Consider the following 19,137-nt stretch of genomic DNA (forward strand, 5'->3'; position numbering starts at 1 on the left):
ATTGATTCATAAATCCTAATTTCTTATCATACTGTTCTGCTTCCTCATAGCTTTAGTTTGCTGTAACTCTCTATGGGCCCATGCCATTGTACAGCATACTTTCAGCTTTAGTTTCCATGGCTGAGTGCTTCCATATATCCACATTTTCTAATTCAAATTCCAGAAGAATCTCTCTTTTTTTTTTTTTTTTTAATTGGAAGCCCTGATTTTTGGAGAGGCAGCCCTAGCATGAAGGGCCAATTCCTGGTCCTATGAGGAGCCATCCCTGCGTAAAGACCAACCTACCTCTGCTTCTCACTACAGGGGGCTGTGGGTGGGGCAGTTTCATCTTGAAGAGGAAGTTGGGTGTGGCAGGCACTGTGTTGACATATCCAGTATAGGAGTGCTCCAGGGAGCCCATCTCTCATCTCTGAAAGAAATAATCTTGTGGGTTTGAACTTTTCCTCAGACATTCCCAGGAAAGCCCTGCCAAATGCAACAGGTAATTGATGAGTTTGGAATCTCTTTTGGCCTACCATCTCCTTGCACTCTTCCTTGTGGGACTACTCTGGATTTTTTTTTTTTTTCAGCTTATACCTGTTTGGAGTTGGATTGCTTCTGGACTTTCTTGTCTGCTTAGGTGAGTTGGCTTCTAACTGGACTGCTTGACTCTTAGGAAAAGGTGAGTGTTTGGATTCAACTTTGGTTCTGAATCATTGTTTCCACTTGGAAGAGGTAGCCTCACCTCTTGCTCCCTTGCCCCTTCCTTTCTACTCAGATCCAGGTTGTCCTTTCCCCAAGGGTATCTTTCCCCCCCATCCCCCCAGGCCTACCTACTGACTCCTGAGGGAATGGAGACATTAGGGAGGGACTGGTGACTTCAGTGAGGGCAAGCTCAGAGGAATGATTGAGGCAGAAACCAAACAGAAGCAAGTGAAGGAAGTGGAAACCGTGAGTGTAAGACTACTCATCTGAGTTTAGAAAAGGAGGGAAGAAAACAACACTGGGTCAAGAGGTTTTTGTTGTTGTAAAAGAATTTGCTTCTATTGGTGTGATACATGGTTTCATAAATCATTTTCAAAAACTATGAAGAATAAATTTACAATGTCTCATTATGCAACTCCTTAAATAATTATGATAGCTACCATCTTTTGAGAACCTACTAACTAGATGGATTCTGCTAGAAACTTTATAGTTTCTATTTCTTATGTAATACAAAATCCTAGTTGGTCCAGAATTCAGACAGACTCACTTGTGATGCAGAGTTACAATATCTCTTTCCCTCAGACAATGAATGATGGGTAGTCATTGATTTACAAGGGGGCTAAGAATGTTGCTGGGGCTAAATCTTTCCTTCAGTAGTGTTTCAGTCATGCACAGACATGTCTGGGGAGATTTCCAAGGTAGGCAGATTGCTGGCAAGGATACAGGGGCCCAAGAGAGGGCACAGTCTTCTGAGGAAGAAGTCTGCAGTGGTAAGACTGGGCTTTAGACCTGCAAGGTTCTGGCCAGTCTGGCTGTCATAAGGCAGGGCCTAACCTACCTCCTCTGGACATGTCTTCCCAGAGGAAAACAAAGAAGGAGCCATTATATGAGAATGTATAATGCTCTAGGGCCTATTGGCCAGTGGGTAACTGACAGTAACATCTGGAAGAGAACTTTTCCTTTCTTGCTTTGAAAGAGGATGCTTCTAGGCACCAGGGGGCTGTCACAGCCCTCAATTTCTCATAAAACCTGCACCATGAGGTTAAATGTGATGGCTGGAAAGTTTTCTTCCAACTTGGAACAGGGTAATAGTAGATAATTTTAGTTAATTCTGTGATAACTCTTTACCTTCAGCATTAATGTAAAAAAAAAAATGGACTGTCTGACTTCCTGTTTTTCAAAAGCATCATTGATGGGTGTGACCAAGCAGGACTCCACACTGACATACTAACTGTGGACCTCTAACTCATAGGGGTGTGGGCTGAGCAAGCATTACTGTGCCAGCCAAGCTGACTGTAAAAATACACTGCAGCCCTGATTTAAGAGCACAAGTAAGATCTGCCCACTCCACACAAATGTCTTTGCACAGAAAAAAAGTCTTCTCAATGCAACCTGCCCTGATGCCCTGAACTTCATCCTCTATTCCAACTACTCCAACCTTTCTTTCTGTAGCTCTTATCGCCGTTTTGTTTTCTGTAATTTTTCTTATTGCTTCTTATTTTTTAATCTTCTCTTTTTCTGTCCTATAGTGTAAATGCTGTGAAGCAGTGTCCTGGTCTGTTTATCTTTGTGTCCCCAGAACCTAGATTAGTGACTGGTGTAGCATGTTCAATAAAAATACATTAATTCATTTTGTGGGTTTCTCAGAAATATTGTGGGAGATGATGACAACTATTAATTAGCATCATCACATTTGAATTTATAGTCTAGGATATTTGCTCATATTTATAAAAATGACTGAAATCTATTGTGCCTATTTTATACACAAGGAAACTGGGGATTAGAGTGAAAGCAACTTTCCCCAATCCCATAGAGAATAAGGACCAGAGCTGGTATAAATTAGTGTAAGAAGACCATGTAGAAGATGTTGCTATAGCTGAGACAAGAGCCAACAAAAGCCTTCATTGATATGGTAGAAATAGGAATAAAAAATAAGGAAGAGGATAGGGAAAACTGTGAACACTGAGAAATATGAGAGACAGAATCCAATATACTACTTGAAGTAGCCCATAAAATCAAATGAGAGGGCTGGGGATGTGGCTCAAGCGGTAGCACACTCGCCTAGCACTCGCCTGGCATGCGTGCGGCCCGGGTTCGATCCTCAGCACCACATACAAACAAAGATGTTGTGTCTGCCGAAAATTAAAAAAAAAAATAAAAGATAAATATTTTTTTAAAAATAAATAAATAAAATGAGAAAAGGATTTCTTTCAAGAGGGAGGTAACTTCAGTTGCTTTCAGAAGAGAAGATTAGTTTGTTGAAAAACCAAGAACCAGACTAAGTAAATTCAAGTCTTTGCAGATTTTGGCAAATCTATAATAAAATTATGTTAATGTTTATTTTATACTTGGGTTTTCAGTGCAAAACAGAAGAGAATAAAATGCCTCATGGCAAAAAGAGAACACTGAGTCATAATGACTGTAGTATCCCAAGAGTAAATCAAGGAGCAGAGCAAAGCATTGGAAAGAGGGGATTCTCAGCAATAGGACTCATGGTTGTTAATCACGAGGATTCTGGGCAATAGAATGCATCTTTGAAACAGACCTTGACAAGGGAAAAGGAATTGTAGGTCCCACATAAGAAGGTCTGGCTCCCCTTGCATCCCTCTCCCCTGCCAATCAGCTCGTGTGACAGACTATACTGGCTCTCCCAGGGTCTTTGAAACAGAAACAAGGGGCAGATGACTACCCAGATCAGAAAAACTAACTAGGATGGGCAGCCACACATGCTGAGGAGCAGGTATGGAAACAGGATTAATACATAAAAGGAGCCTCGGGAGGCTAAATCCATTTCGAGTCATACCGGCTATGGGGTGGGTGGCAGCCTATCTGTTCATTCAATCAATATTTGCTGAAAGTTCTTTATGTCCCAGGCACTGTGCCAGGCATTGGACTAAGTGCTGGAATGGAAATAATAAACTATTTCCTGATTTTTCCCCTCTTTTCTGGAGAAGAAATTGGACTGAGGTCTGGCTTTCATTGGCACAGTAATGGGGCAGGACTTGTGTCTATAAGAGACAGACTTCAGTCTGGGTATTGGGGTCAGATTCAGGGCAGAAGACCTGGGTGAGATGTTATTTATATTATTTCTGGAATTTGTGCTCATTTTCTATTCTCATCTTGGCATAATTTATACTTGATCAGCAAATTAACCCTTTTATGTGTTTTTTTTAATAAATAATATTTATATAGTTACGGCAGAGGGGGTAGGTTTTGACTTTTTAGTTGTTAAAACAATAGTGTACCCAGCGGCTCGGGTGGCTGAGACAGGAGGATCATGAGTTCAAAGTCTGCCTCAGCAATGGCGAGGCACTAAGCAACTCAGTGAGACCCTGTCTCTAAATAAAATACGAAATAGGGCTGGGGATGTGACTCAGTGGTTGAGTGCCCCTGAGTTTAATCCCTGGTACCAAAACAACAACAGAGTGTCTAAATTTCAGACCTTGATGTTCACCTAAAATAGGTGTATTTCCAATCAGGAGAAGCAGTAGCAGACCTGGGAAATGGCTTGGTCCGTCACGACATTATTACATGGACAAACCCTAAGTCAGAGTAGGGGGCCACAGTGGAGTATAAGGATTCTAAGTCACTGTAAGATAACTTTGAGGGAAGATCCCACCCTGAGCTCTTTAAGACACAGCACTCAGTAGCCATCTAACTCAACAAGGGCAACCTGGCAGTGCCCCATTCCATCCAGCTCAAGTAGGTCTGCAGGATCACCCCTGGTCTCTCAGGCAAGCATATTCCTCTTCAGTACAGGAAGGGAATCAAGGAACCAGTTCTGGTGTAGTCAACAATCCTGGACCCTTGATTTATTGAGTGGAATTGAGATGAATACTTATTTGCCATCATGGAATATATTTTCCCCAAGTGATGATGTTGTGCATGATGGTAAGATTTCTACAATAGCCTATTCAGATACGGACTTGCCTCCTTACAGCATCCAGACCAGTGTCTTTAACTAGAACTCTAATTACACTAATTGAAAAAAATGTTACTGCAGGGTTGGGGATGTAGTTCAGAGGTAAGTGCTTGCCTACCATGAAGGAAGCTCTGGGTTCAATTCCCCGTGCTGGGGGCTGGGGGGAAGGGTTATACCAATGGAGAAGAGGATAATAGGAAAAATTGAAAGTTCATTATTTATTTATTTATTTGTTGTAGGTGGACACAATACCTTTATTTTACTTTTATATGGTACTGAGGATTGAACCCAGTGCCTCGTGCATGCCAAGTGTGAGCGCTCTACCTCTGAGCCACAACCCCAGCCTGAAAGTTCTCTTTTTAAGCACATTTAATTTTGGCTATATGATTACAGGTTCTAGCTGAAAAGATTCCAACCTCTGCTTTGATGTAAACTGTGAGGATTCCAGGAGACAGAAGATTTTTGGGAAGCACTTTCAGAAGTTTTCAGATGTGGTCTGTATTATTTCAATCTCAGTCCTACACTGTTACAAAGAATTTTAGAAGCAATCAATCTGTGTAACTTGTAACAATTAGTAAGTGTTCACTCTAGGCCATACACTTTTTTTTTTTTTTTTTTTGGTCAGCACTTGAACCCAGGGATGCTCTACCACTGAACTATATCCCCAGCCCTTTTTATGTTTAATTTTGAGACAGGAATTCACTAAGTTGCCCAGGCCGGCCTTCAACTTGTGATCCTCCTGCCTCAGATTTCCAAGTAGCTGGAATTACAGGTGTGCATCACAATGCCCAGCTGACAGGTGCTTTTCTAATCACTTTACATTCATTAACTCATTCCGTTTATAACTTCACCAAAGTCTATGAGGTAGATATCGTTATTGTTTTCATTTCACAGATGAGAAAATCAGAGCACCAAGATTGTCCAAGATCTGATAGCTCGCAAATGACAAAATCAGAATTCACACCCAAACAGTCTGACTCTGGAGGTTGCACTCGTAGTCCCCATGTTACATGGTAACTACAGCATTGGCTATCTCAGTCCACATTCTCTAAGTAAATGGTTTATTAAAACAACACTTAGCTCTGTTTATATGTTTGGCATTCATGTGTTAGATGATTACCTGTCACCACTGACATTTGTTAAGTTTGTTTCTAAAAAGTGACAAGTTTAGTTTTAAAAATAATTCATCTTTTTCTGCCCTCTTTTCACAAGAGGTACTTGTTTGGATAGTAACATTTTAAGAACCAAAATAAGTGAAATAGAGCACTTTTGTGAGGCTAGATCATGGAGAACCACTCGTTCAAGAACTTGTTTTCAACAAATGTCCGCTGCCATATGCAAAGGCAATGCACATGCCAATGTAATTAATGGTCAATAAATATAATTTATGTTCATTGAAATCTTCCTGTAAAACAAAAAGTACCTTTTATTTTCCTTTCCTGTCATTTTTCTTAAGGCAATACACAACTCCTTTTATTTCTCCCAGGTTTGATATAAGACTATCCTTTTCACCATTGATCCCCTTATGAAAACCCAGGCAAAAAAGTAAATTGGAAAGCACTCAGATTTCTCACTAATTTGTGATATTTTAATTTTCAAAGACTCTTAGTTATTTATGAGATAAACTAATCTAGAGTGACCACATTTTTCCTTATCATTATTATTTCTTGCACAGGACAGTTAAAATTTTTCATACTTATCCCACTTTAGAGATAAGAAAAGGAACAGAAAGTATTAGCCTGTATTAGGACTTTTCTTACAGAATATTATTTTGACTTTATGAGATCAATGAGCAGCTCAAATTACACTGTATAAGTTTTAGATGGTGTGCTTGTTTTAAAATTTGTTGATTTTTTAAAATATTTTTTTTACTTGTAACTGTATACAATATCTTTATTTATTTATTTTTATGTGGTGCTGAGGATCGAACCCAGTGCCTCATGCATGTGAGACAAGAGCTTTACCAATGAGCTACAATCCCAGCCCTGTTATGATTTTTTAAACTTTCATTTGCATTTATTTTATGCTAAATTTATTCCCAAGCAGTAAGTTTTTGTTTCTTCCATTTCTTCTGCAATATCTTTTTTTAAAGAAATATTTTTTAGCTGGTGATGGACATTTATTTTATTTATTTGTATGTGGTGCTGAGACTCAAACCTAGTGCCTCATGCATGCTAGGCAAGCACGCTACCAAGCCACAATGCCAGCCCCCCCCCTTTTTTTTTTGCAATATCTTTTTCTTCTATACATCCTACTCTTCTGGTATAGGAACAATCTGTACCTTTTCAGTGAGGACCATCATAATTTGGCAGGGGAACTTGTGTATGGGTTAATCTAACCATGAGCATTGTAAATATGGCAGCATTTCTTGTGTGTTCTCTTCACTTGGATGTGTTCAATGACCAGAGAATCTACATCGAAACCCTTAAGTTCAGCATTACATATGCTGAGCATATGCTTCAAAATGTGCTTTTGGCCAGGATACATCTACCATTGTAATTCTGTAACGGCACACATTGTTCCTTCAAAGTGCCATCTTTTAAATACTTGGTTGCCTGGGCAGTTTTATGGGCATTCTTAAAGTGAAAATGAAGATTTGAATCTCTTGCTTTGCACAATTTTGTGGGGTTTTATGGGTCAAGAGATTAGTGAACTATTTTTACAGATCACCTCAGGCCCTTAAGGCAGAGCTGTTGTGAATTTTAGAACTTTCTATTGTTGTGTCATAGTGACTTAGTTTAAGAAACTCTTCTGATTCTTAAGAATTATTGAACTTTTACTCCCAAATACCTTTCGTATGCAGTTCAAAAAATGAAAACTAGATGCTCTGAGTAGCTCTTGGAGTAAATAAATAATTAGAATATGTGTTTCTTATGTAACATCCTTGGGAGATGGACCAGCCATGGACCAGCTTCTTCCCTACCACAGGAGGGTGGAGAAGGGAGCAGTATAAGACCACCGAACCCCTATCTGGAGGAAGAACTGATTTCACTGTGTATCTTATTTGTTTAGATGCTATTTTGAGAACCATATCCACCCTGTTAGCTTACTGTCCAAAAAGAAGTATCTGAAAACAAAACCCATACCCAGTGAAGTCAAAGCACATGGGGTTATTGGCATCGCTGTCTTGCCTACTTTACCTAAAGTGTGAGAACATAAGGGATGGGCACTGTCACCACTATCTTTCTCTTTTTGTCCTCCAAGGTAATAAACAGGCCTCTTTTCCTCTTCTAAAGCCTTGTTTTAAAGAAAATTCAACTCAGTTGAAGCATCTCCAAATTACTGTGGCTGGTTTACAAGCTACTCTGGAAAATTATGGCCCAGAACAAATTTAGCAGCTATGTTTTACAGTAAAAAGAAACCCATGTGGACATAGTCTATTATGAAAATATGATCCAATTGAGGATTTTTTTTGTTTTATGAGTAAATATAGATATTATGTTAAGAAATTAGATAATTTATATGTACGAATTCAATAGTAGATAGTGAATGATATTTCTTAGGAAAAAGCCAATAAATCACTAAATTTAAAAAATTGAAGGCAAATATTTAACAAATTAAATTCAAATAATTTTACTCAGTAATTGTGGAGACAGATCATGGTAGAGAAGTACACTGATGAAAAAATTTAATCAAGAAAATAATCACTGGATAAAAGATAATACAATCATATCATCAGTGGAAAAAAAAAGATGTTTTTCAAGAGTTGAAGGCTAGGATGTCATCAAGATAAAGATCAAATAACATGGAGAATAAAAGAAACTATTGCTTCTTTGTGGTCAATAGGAATGTGCTCTGTGGCTAGAGATCCTGAATTTTATATTCTGGTGATAAGGCCAGCAAGATCTTGAAACAGAAACAGAAATGACAGAGCATAGTCTACAAAGTCAAAAACATGGAAACTATGAAAGGAACATGGAGAGCCTGACAGAGCTCTGGGCATTCTGATGTGCTAATTAAGAAAGAACAGTTCAGATGGATGACTTCTTCAGACTGCTTGTGTTTTTTTTGAAATGTATTGGTCTTATGCCTTAAAGGCCCACAGTAATAGTAATGTCAGTTCTGTTTATTTCCTTTAAAAAGGAAGAAACATTCAAGGAGATGAGACTACACAACCACAGCAGGAAGAACCTATCCTTATTCTGTGTGAATTGAACCAGAATCATTGCTCACTATTCAGAGAATAGCTTATATAATCTTTTGGTCAACCTGTACTTGGTACACTAATCTATTGACACCTCTGTAAACCAGTATTATTGTTCTTACTTTACCAAATATTGACTGCAAACTGAAAAAACAAGGACCCTCCCTTATACAATTACAGAAAATAAAAGCAAAAGAGAACTGAAAGATGATCTTGGATAGGCCACCATTTTATAGATGAAAAAACAGAAGTACAGAGTGACTTGCTAATGTCTCACCGGGTTGGAACACAGCCCGCCTACAGCTCCCTTCCCTGATTCCAGGATGAGCATCACGGAGCCCCTCTCATTGGGTAGTGAATGAGTGCATTAGGAAGATAGAAAAAGACAGAGGACTCAACATGAAGGAGCTTACAATCCAGTTTGGAAAGCATATGTGTACCCTACTCTTTAAAATTCTATTGCACTCTGCACACTATTTCTAGAATGATCCTTCTAAAAATATACCTGCCCTTGCTGAAAACCCTACAGTGGCGCCTTGAGGCCTTTGTGGTGAAACCTCCTTCCTGTTCTCCAACTTCTCATCTAACTGGATCTATGCTGATGCCCAGGGTCTAGTTACAGTGAACCGATTGCTTTTTCCTAAATGTGGGTCATTCCTCATGCTGTCCCCTCCCTGGAATGCTTGAAATGACTCCTCTTGTCACTCCACAAAGTGTTATCTCCTTTGTAACAGATTTTCTTATTTTTTTTTCCTCCCATCTCTAATCTCTCAGGTAGAATTGACCCATTCTTCTCTTTGTCCACATGTTCTGCCTATACTTTTTCTACAGGAAATATAGTAATATTGATTGTTTTAAAATACATACCTGTATTTGTTTTTTTATATATATATTTGTATTTTTCTCTACCAATTAAAGGCAAGCTGCTTTATATAAGTCTAGTTCAGTGTTTGGTTCATAAAAACTCCATTGAATGAACTATCCATAGAGGGCCTTACAAAATGCTATGGGACTGCACTAGAAGGAGAAGTGACCTTTGCTTGGAAAAGTCACTCCAGAAACTGAAACACAGGTACCAAGAAGATGAATAATAATCCATTCAGGCAGAATGATAAGGTTTGATTCATAGCTGGTTGTAAGAACAGAAGGTACAAAGGTACGGAGGGCTGTTAGAAATGGTGTGCATTTAGGAAATATTGAGAATACCTGAGAAGACAGACTGAGTGATATGGTGATTTTTCTTGTAGTTATTATATAAATGTCAAGGCCTGAGATGCATGCTAATAAAGGAGCCATGGTGGTATTACAAAAAGCTAGAGAAAAAAAGGTTTGGGAGGTCAGTGTTCAGGAATCTGAATGAGGGAGTTGTCTGTCAGAGAAAGGGACAGGCAGCACCAGGGTGGTGTTTTTGGATGGGAAAGCCTGATCGTTGAGCTGAGGGTTCAGAGAAGTGATAATGGTTCAGCTTAGGAGTGATGGGGGCCTGAACCAAGGCAGTGGAGATGGAGAAAAGAATGATGGAGAAATAAATACAGCATGCCACCATGGTGGCTGGTGGCTGGTTGAAGACAAAAGAATGAGGGAAAAAAAGAGTCAAGAGTAATTCCAACAAAGAGGGATGAAGGGAAGGGATGGGGGATGGGAGTAGGAAAGACAGTAGAATGAGTCAGGCATAACTTCCCTATTTTCATATATGAATATATGACCAGTGTAACTCCACATCATGTACAACAGGAATGGGAAGTTATACCCCATTTATGTATAATAATATGTCAAAATACACCCTACTGTCATGTATATCTAAAAAGAACAAAAAAAAAAAAAAAGAAAAATTCATTGGCAAAAAAAAAAAAGAGATTGCATGAGTTTATTTATATTGAATGTTGAAGTAGATGGTATTGTGATATGGAAAGCAAGGAAGTAACAGAGTTGTTTAGAGATACCTAAATGAAGATGTTAAGAAAGCAGTTGGAACTATGTGTCTCACACTCAGGAAAGAGTTTAGCTCATGAGGATTTCTAAATGATAACTGAGTCCAGAGCACGGAAGACAGCATCTGGAGAACATGTGAGAGGTATAGAGCAGTCTAGGATGATTTCCTTGGGAAGGAGGAGAGAGAATAAGACCACAAAGATGAAATTGGAGTAGGCACAGAAATAGGGGAAATAAAATGTGGAGTCAAGAAGCCATAGAAAGAGTTTGTTCACAGGGAACAAAGAGTTCATAATGTCAAAACAAAGAAAGGATACGGATGATGAGGACTGAGAAAAGGTCCCGAACGAGCAATAATATAAGGTTTCAAACATACTCATTGGGGGCTGGAGGATGTCCAGCATAAGCCAGCCCCAGTACTGAGCCAGTGACCCAGAGACAAAAGGCTCCTTCTTTCTCTCTTACTCTCATCCAGTTCATAAGCCTGAGGTTAAATTGAAACTATGATTTATGTTAAATAACTTCATCTAATTAGGGCTGGTGAAATCGAGGTGGTTGGACTATAAGAACTTGATAAAGAACTGAATCTTTGAATAAAAGAACTGAGAGTCTTTCACATTAACTTCATTCTTCATTTGTATGAGTTGAGATTAGGTTAAGGCAGTAGTTGATTAAAGAAATAAAAGAAAAACATGAAAAGCAAAGGAGAATAAGAGGTATTCATTTTTAAAACTGATTACATGCCTGTAATCCCAGCTACGTGGGAAGCTGAGGCAGGAGCATTCAAAGTTTGAGGCCAGCCTCAGCAACTTAGCAAAACCCTGTCTCAAAATAAAATTTTATAAGGGACTGCAGATGGTTGGGGATGTAGTTCAGCAGTAGTGTGCTTGCCCATCATGTGCAAGGCCCTGAGTTCATCTCTGGTACTCAATAAATAAATAAACAAATAGATAGATAGATGGATAGATAAAATGGTATGCCAAACCATTTTAAAAAAAAAGAAAAGTCCCACAGCTCTTCATCTCTTTCTTCTCATGTCTCATGACTCCACATAGTCCACAATCTCTTATAGGAAAACATAAGTTAGCATAACAAATATAGGCTTTAGAGGGCTGGCAAGACAAAATAGATTTACTTTATAATTAAGCATGTATTTAAAAATTGTCTAAATTCCTCAAAACTGTTCTAGTAAGAGAATAAGTATGAGGAGTAAAAATGTGGTCTGTGGATGGTGCTGAAATAGAGAATAAGCATTTAGAAGTTTTGAGAGAAAACTCAGAATGTTGTGACATCTGAGCATGTCATCAGTGGGCTGATTTCAGTGAGCTGGGTATAAACTAGTTTGGGAACTGTGGAATTCACACAATGAGTCATATGTGGCACAACCTATGTAGTAGTCAGGGGTAAAAGGACGCAGACCACAAGTTTGGACATTTTTAAGAAAACAAATAAAAAAAATTAAACCCCACAGAGAGTTTGAAGTACCCCTTTAGATCACATTTGTAAGTTAAGACTCTTTATAGCTAATTTGGGATGAGGAGGTAGAGGGCTTGAGAACACACACACATACACACACACACACACACACATACACCAAAGAAAAGAAAAAGAAAGTAAATATACATATATAGCGAGAAGAAATTGAAAGTAATCATAGATGTGAACTGGAGGTGAAAATGTCCAAAAGAGCCTCGTAAGAAGATCTTCTAGATTAAATTTAGGTTAGTTTATTTTAAAAAATTGCTTTGCTCTTTACAACATTCCCAGAGTCTTTAGGGGTACCTGGTACCCGGTAGGCAATAAATAAGTATCTGATGAATAATTAAATTAATTTTTCTAACTACAAGGTTAGGACTACATTAAGGATGGGCAATGATAGAATTTGGAAAAATGGGTAGGAGACTTTAAAGACAGCCTAGACACAAGTTGGTTGAACTAATGAATCTAATGGATACGAAATAAAGAAAATATGAAACCAAGAAATATTGGGAGGAACCTTCAATTTTTGCCATTTAGTAGATAGCAAGGGCATCCACCCAAGTCCAAGGAGAAACCTGGGATCATCTTTGATTCTTCTCTTTCTCTTTACCACCAATATTCTGTCACCCTCTGGGTCCTAAATGCTACTACCTTGACCTCTTCCTCACACTGCTTTAGTTTGAGTCACACCACCTCTTGCTGGGACTTTTGCAATAGCTTCCTAAGTAGTCTTCCTGTCCCAGGCTCTTCCCCATTCAACCTTTCTTTCAAACTGAAAATTCTGTATTTTGTTTTAAACCACTAAAGTGTCTGGATTTACCTTGTACACTTAAGCAATATCTAAACTCCATGGTAGGGCAGTTCGTGGTCAGGCCTATATCATCTAGTGCTTATTCACATTCCAGCTTTGTCTTCTACAACTTACTTGGTGATTTTTGAACTCAAGCAACACTGAACTACTTGCAACCTGGTCCTAAGGGTGAGTCACGCTAGTTTATGCCTCTGTGCCTTGGTTTCTGCTATCCCTTTTACCTGGATTGCTTTCTACTCCCACATCCTGCCTGCCTGCCTTTGCATCTGAGTTTCCTACTGCTATCATAACATATTACTACAAACTTAATGATTCAGAAACAAATTTATCATTTTATTCTTTGGAAATCAGAAGTTTGAAATGAACTTGATAGGGCTAAAATTACCAGTGTAGCTTACCTTCTGGAACTTACAAAGATAATCTGTTTTTCACTTTTTTTAGATTCTGGAGTCTGCTCACATTTTTTTTTTTTTGGCTGATGGCTGTGTCTTCTCACCCTTTGCTCTTCTCACCCTTTGCTTCCATTGTCACATCTCTTTCCCTAACACTTCCACCTTCTTTTAATAGAGGAATCCTTGTGATTACATCAGACCTATCTGAATAATCTGATCTCATCTTCCCTGAGCTTCATCATATCTGCAAAGTCCCCATTGCCATGTAAGCAGCTATCATTTGATGGTTTAGGATATGGACATCTTTGGGGAGCCATTATTCTCTTCAATTCCAATTGATGTTTTTTTAAATGTTTAAAATGTTCTATTTCTAAGAAACCAATGGTTCAAGAAGTAAATATATGACAAATAGGATTTCACATTCAGTTCTCTTCCTTTCTAATACAGCTTCCTCAGTTGTGGTGAGAAGGCAAATGATGAGAGAAAAAAACTCAATCAACCAGAATATATTTCTTAAAAATATCCTTGGTGGACAGTGAAAGTCTTCAATGCAATGATAACCGTGAATATTTGTTAACTGCCTGCTAATAAAAGTAAGGTAAGACTGTGTGTGAGGATGGACACTATATTTTTTTAGTTTCCAGAGCAAGTGGTCATTAATATTAAGGTTTTACCTATTGCTATTTACTTTCTATTTTTAGAAACTCTGTATTTATTAATTTGAAAGGTGTTAGCCATTAGCTCTCTTGTAATTGCTCTTATGAGAGAGAATGTGACTAATGGCAATAAGCATAAAGCGTTTCCAGTCCATCCTAAGGGGTACATATTCTGTTTTTGTTTGAATCATAGCCATGGAAATCCACCATGTGAAGAGGCTTGGCCAGGTACATTGTTAATTAGTTTTTAATGAAAGCTTCTAGTCCTCTTAAGTTCAAGGACTTAAGAGATCTTAGTCCATGGTTGGCTGACTCCATTGCTTTTGGCCCAAGGTTGAGACAGAACGTCATGGTGTAAGGGCATGGAAGAGAAAGTTCTCAGCTCATGGCAGCCTGGAAGGAGGGAGGGAGACACACACACACACACATTTTCATGTTACATAATCATCAAGATTTAGTTGGTGACTGAAACTACCATGTAGTCATCACATACCCCTTGCCCTGATCCATTCTCACCTACTTCCCATTCAGTCACATGGACTTCCAAATTCTTCTCGATCATGATGTGCTTTTCTCATCCTTATCTCTCTCTGTAATGCTCTTCAGCATTTCTGTTTTATAAGTTTCTATTCATTCTTAAGGCACAGATCGAATTTTCCCCTCTGCAGTGCCTTTTATGATATTCTCAAGACAGAATCTTAGCTACTTTGAGTAGCTAAGATATCTTGTACATGTCTATATTATATATTTTACATTGCATTTTGCTTGGTTATATCCATATCTGTTCTTCCGTACGAGCATGCAAGGGTCTGGGGCTGTAGCTCAGTGGCAGAGCCCTTGCCTTGCATGTGCGAGGCACTGGGTTCGATCCTTAGCACCATATACAAATAAAATAAAGGCATTTTGTCCATCTACAACTACAAATTTTTTTTAAAAAAAGAGTGTGCAAGGACTACACTTTGCTTATTCCAGTGCTAGTCATATAGCAAGTGCTCAACAATTTTACTAAATTACATTGAACATATAAACCAAAAAGCATGTCAGGCAATAGAAAGCAACCGAAAGATAAAAAGGGTGCCCTTGATGAAAAGTAAGGAGGAAGTAAGAGACTGAGAAGACTCTTGCAGAGAGCACTCAGAAGACTCCAAGAGGCAGAGTGTGATGAAAGGTGGAGTTAGTGCTGACCCTAGTCAAAGAGAAGAGAGCACACACTAGCACCAGATGCACTGTGTACCTGGAAATCAATGAGAGAGCCCACTGAATTTAATCACTAAGAGATGCTAAGGGTTGTCAGAAGCATAACTTTGAGAGCTCCCTACTAAGGGCCCTGGTTCTGCTACTATTTTTAGCTCAGAAGAGGAAGCATCTCCAGAAGGCAAATGACTTGAGGAAGAGAAACACCAGACCTCCTATCAGCTCAATCTTCTTGAATACCAGGGATGTAGACACCCTTGCCCAGTTCTAAATCAGTTTGGATGGCTTTGTTCTTTCATCTGATATGTAGGATTCAAAGTACTGGGAGGTGTGAATGGTTCTAAGGGAATACAGGGACCAACATGACATGTTTCCCTACAAAAAAAAATGCAGATTTTCATCAATGGGAAACAGTCAGCTTAGTTGTCCATGCTCTTTAGAATCATAGGTAGAATGTCTAAGTCTAGCTTCAGAACTGCGAGCAAATTCTCCTCCAGGGAACTTGTCTGGATAAGAGGGTTCCTCTGAAAGAGGCACTATCTAACCCAGTGTATAAATATTCTCCATGCCTCTGCCTACCTTGAACCTTGCTCTCATGTCTTCCATCAACATTGCCTTCAACGGCATCATCCACCCTGTGTTCTGCTTGGCTAGGCTTTATAGCCAGCTATCTGTCATGACCTGAGCCTTATTTAGACAAACTCCTACACTTGCTATCTGCCTGGATTTTTGCCCAAATTGTTTTTGTATCACATCGAATTCTGTGATTTCCATTTATTGTGATCCAGATCAGTCTACTGTCTGTCATCAGATAGGTCATGCATTCTCAACAGGAGTGAGGATGGTTTTGGGGGAATAAAAACAACTTGTATATAAACTACAATCACAATATATCTGCATATATTAAGGTTCTCCAGGGGAACAGAACTGATAGAAAAAAATATATATATAGAGAGAGTGTGTGTGTATATATATATATATATATATATATATATATAGAGAGAGAGAGAGAGAGAGAGAGAGAGAGAGAGAGAGAGAGAGAGAACTTTGTTATGAGAGATTAGCTCAGGAGATTATGGATACTAGAAAGTTCCATGATCTCCTGTCTGTAAGATGGAGGCCCAAAAAAGCCAGTGGTATAGTTCTAGTCCAAGTCTGAAGGCGTGATAACCAAGGAAACCAATCATTAAATTCCAGTCTTAACTCCAAAGACTGAGGAACCAGGAGCACTGATACCTGAGCACAGGAGAAGAGAGTAGCAAATTCATCCTTTCTCTAAGCTTTTTTGTTCTCTTTGGGCCTTCAGTGGGTTGGAGGACGCCCGCCTGTGAGACTAATCCTTTTACTCAGTCCATCAATTCAATTGCTATTCTTTTCTGGAAACACTATCACAGATATACTCCAAAGTAATGTTTTACTAGCTCTCTGAGTTACTCTTAGTTCAGTACAGTTGACACATAAAGTTAACCACTTTTAAGCCACTATTAAAATTTCATAGGTGAGATTCTACAAAGTCTCCCTTGAAGGGCAATGATGGGGAGACAAGTACCATGATGGGTGATGAAGCTTTAATCTAATTTAAAGAGGAGCACAAGAAGAGTAGATGGTCAGGAAACAGGCAGCCAGGGTCAATGACTGAGAAGTAGCTTCTAGAGAGGATTCTAACCCAGAAAGCAGTTGTCACCACTTATTAGGTGCCACTGAGCTGTGTAAAACCCTCTCATACTTATTAGCAAAAAGCTTCTCCTCCTTTTATTTTCAGTGTACATGTTCCCTGCAGAGAGATCAGCAGCCTTTTCCATGGGGACAGTAGCCCACCTTCCTCTCCTTTGCTTCAGCAGCTTTTATGCTAATTACCCATTTGGAGGTAACTTCTGGGTCACATTTTGCAACATATGACAATGAAAAACACTGCCCAGATTGTGTTTGTAAAAGCTCCTTTCATGGCAGCCTTTCAACGGGTTGGGCAATTTAAAAGATGCAACTGTAATCATGACTAACTCCTTAAGACGCTTGAGGGAAACCTGAACATCCTTAACCTACTTTTGAAAAGAGAGGCAAGAAAATTATAGGAGTGGGAATAATCCAAAGAAAACAATTTTAAGTCTTTGAATAATAGGCAGACTCTAGAACCTCAGCTGAGCTTGAGATAGCTAGGACAAGAAAACAAAATACTGCTTGAAGGAAGCAACCATTTGTGTCTCCTCTAGCATATTATTTTTGTTTTGATATTTTAATTGTCTTTTTTTATTCTTTCATAGCACTCAAGAATTTACTATCGAGTCTTTGCATTTTGTCTTAGACAAATCATTAATGTATTGTATTCATTTCCTACATGTGACACCCATGGTTTCTTTGTCTCCTACTCTCTTACTCTTGTCATAAACACCAAAGCAGGGATGATGTTTTGGGGTTGGAAATCTAAAGGGAGAAAATGAATGAGCCACAGTGTCCACTTAGAATCTACAGCCAACTCTTGGCAGCTTATCCGTGGTATATCTTGCTTTCAGCTTCTTGTTGACTTTATCACCCACTCTGTGTGCTTAATAACTCTGTGATGGATGTTATCACCAGCTCTGTTTATTCGCGATGCCATGAGCACAAGTTGAACAAAGAAATATAGAGGAAAGCCTATGTTTTAGGTGTCAAATTGACCCTCTAAAATTCCTCATCAACATTTAAGTGAAACTAGCATTGTTTTAGAAAAAAAATAATTTATATTTTGTCAAAATAGTTGTGCATGTAGACACAATCTTATTCCTCCTATCTGGTCATACTTTGTGCTCCAGAGAGAGAAGAGGGAAGATTTTAAAAGGCAACATTCCCAGGGAGTATGCAAATCACAGGTGAATGTATGACTTGAAGTAACAGGGAAGCATCCCTGATCAGACACATCCAACTGAGAGGGGCCACTGGCTACAGAAGAGTAAAACAAAGGACACTGTGAGTAACCGATAGCTTTTCCAATCCTGGGTCATTTTCACATTGTAGCATCAATTTTTAAGTTTTGTAAATTCTTGCAACATTAAACATATCCAAAGAATTTTTCAATATAGTATTTTTTTGTGGGCTGCCCTGGAAATCAAACTACTTTGAAATTTAATTTTTTTCTTTTTAAAAAATTTGTTCTTTTTAGATATAGATGACAGTATAGTGTATTTTGACATATTATACATACATGGAGTATAACTTATTCTAATTAGGATCCCATTCTTGTGGTTATACGTGATGTGGAGTTACACTGGTCATGTATTGAATTTAATTTTTGCTGTGATATGGCTGACTCTAACATTTGGCCTTTTCAGTTCTCCAAGATGGTTTGAGTAATAGAAAACATACAAGCTTTGGAATTATTGTACCAGGAGTTCAAGTTCTACCTCTATACTTGCTAGCTTTTTTTAAAAAGGTTTTTATTTATTATTTATATATCTATCTATTTATTTATTTTTTAGTTGTAGTTGGACATATGCCTTTATTTCACTTATTTATTTTTATATGGTACTGAGGATCAAACCCCAGGTCTTGCATGTTCAAGGTGAGCATTCTACCATTGAGCTACAACCCCAGCCCCTACATTTGCTAGCTTTTTGATCTTGGACAAATTATTTAACTTCTGTGAGCCTCGGTATCTGTATTTGTTAAATGGAGAAAAAGATACCTACCTTTTGGAAAAGATGTGAGGATTTAATGAGATCATGTATGCAAAACACCTAGCACATAGGAGTCACTATGTAAAAGGCTGTTCTCACAGGAATGGTTGCAGAGTTGGAGGAAGATGAGGAAAGGTAAAAAAAATTCTCACTAGCTGATAGATGCTTTCTTAACTTTATGGTTTTACTAGGAAATAAGGAGAATACAGCCTAGCCATATAGCAACATGGGCCTGTTTTATTTCTGCAGGCTCTAGCCACCTCAGAAATCAGA

General features: G+C 38.5%; 1 long non-coding RNA gene across 4 annotated transcripts; it reads left to right on the forward strand.

Annotated features, from left to right (window-relative positions):
• Positions 1-370: 370 nt before the first annotated feature.
• On the forward strand, positions 371-18,259 carry LOC139707270 (uncharacterized). 4 transcript variants are annotated; one of them, XR_011708892.1, is made up of 5 exons: positions 371-481; positions 570-661; positions 5,000-5,100; positions 13,812-13,962; positions 18,004-18,259. It is a non-coding gene; the product is annotated as an uncharacterized lncRNA (long non-coding RNA). The 4 variants fall into 4 exon arrangements; XR_011708894.1 differs by lacking the exon at positions 18,004-18,259 and adding an exon at positions 15,370-16,035; XR_011708895.1 differs by lacking the exons at positions 13,812-13,962; positions 18,004-18,259 and adding an exon at positions 8,690-9,671.
• Positions 18,260-19,137: the final 878 nt, after the last annotated feature.

Source organism: Marmota flaviventris, chromosome 10 (genome assembly GCF_047511675.1).
Source record: "Marmota flaviventris isolate mMarFla1 chromosome 10, mMarFla1.hap1, whole genome shotgun sequence".
NCBI classification, from domain to species: Eukaryota; Metazoa; Chordata; class Mammalia; order Rodentia; family Sciuridae; genus Marmota; species Marmota flaviventris.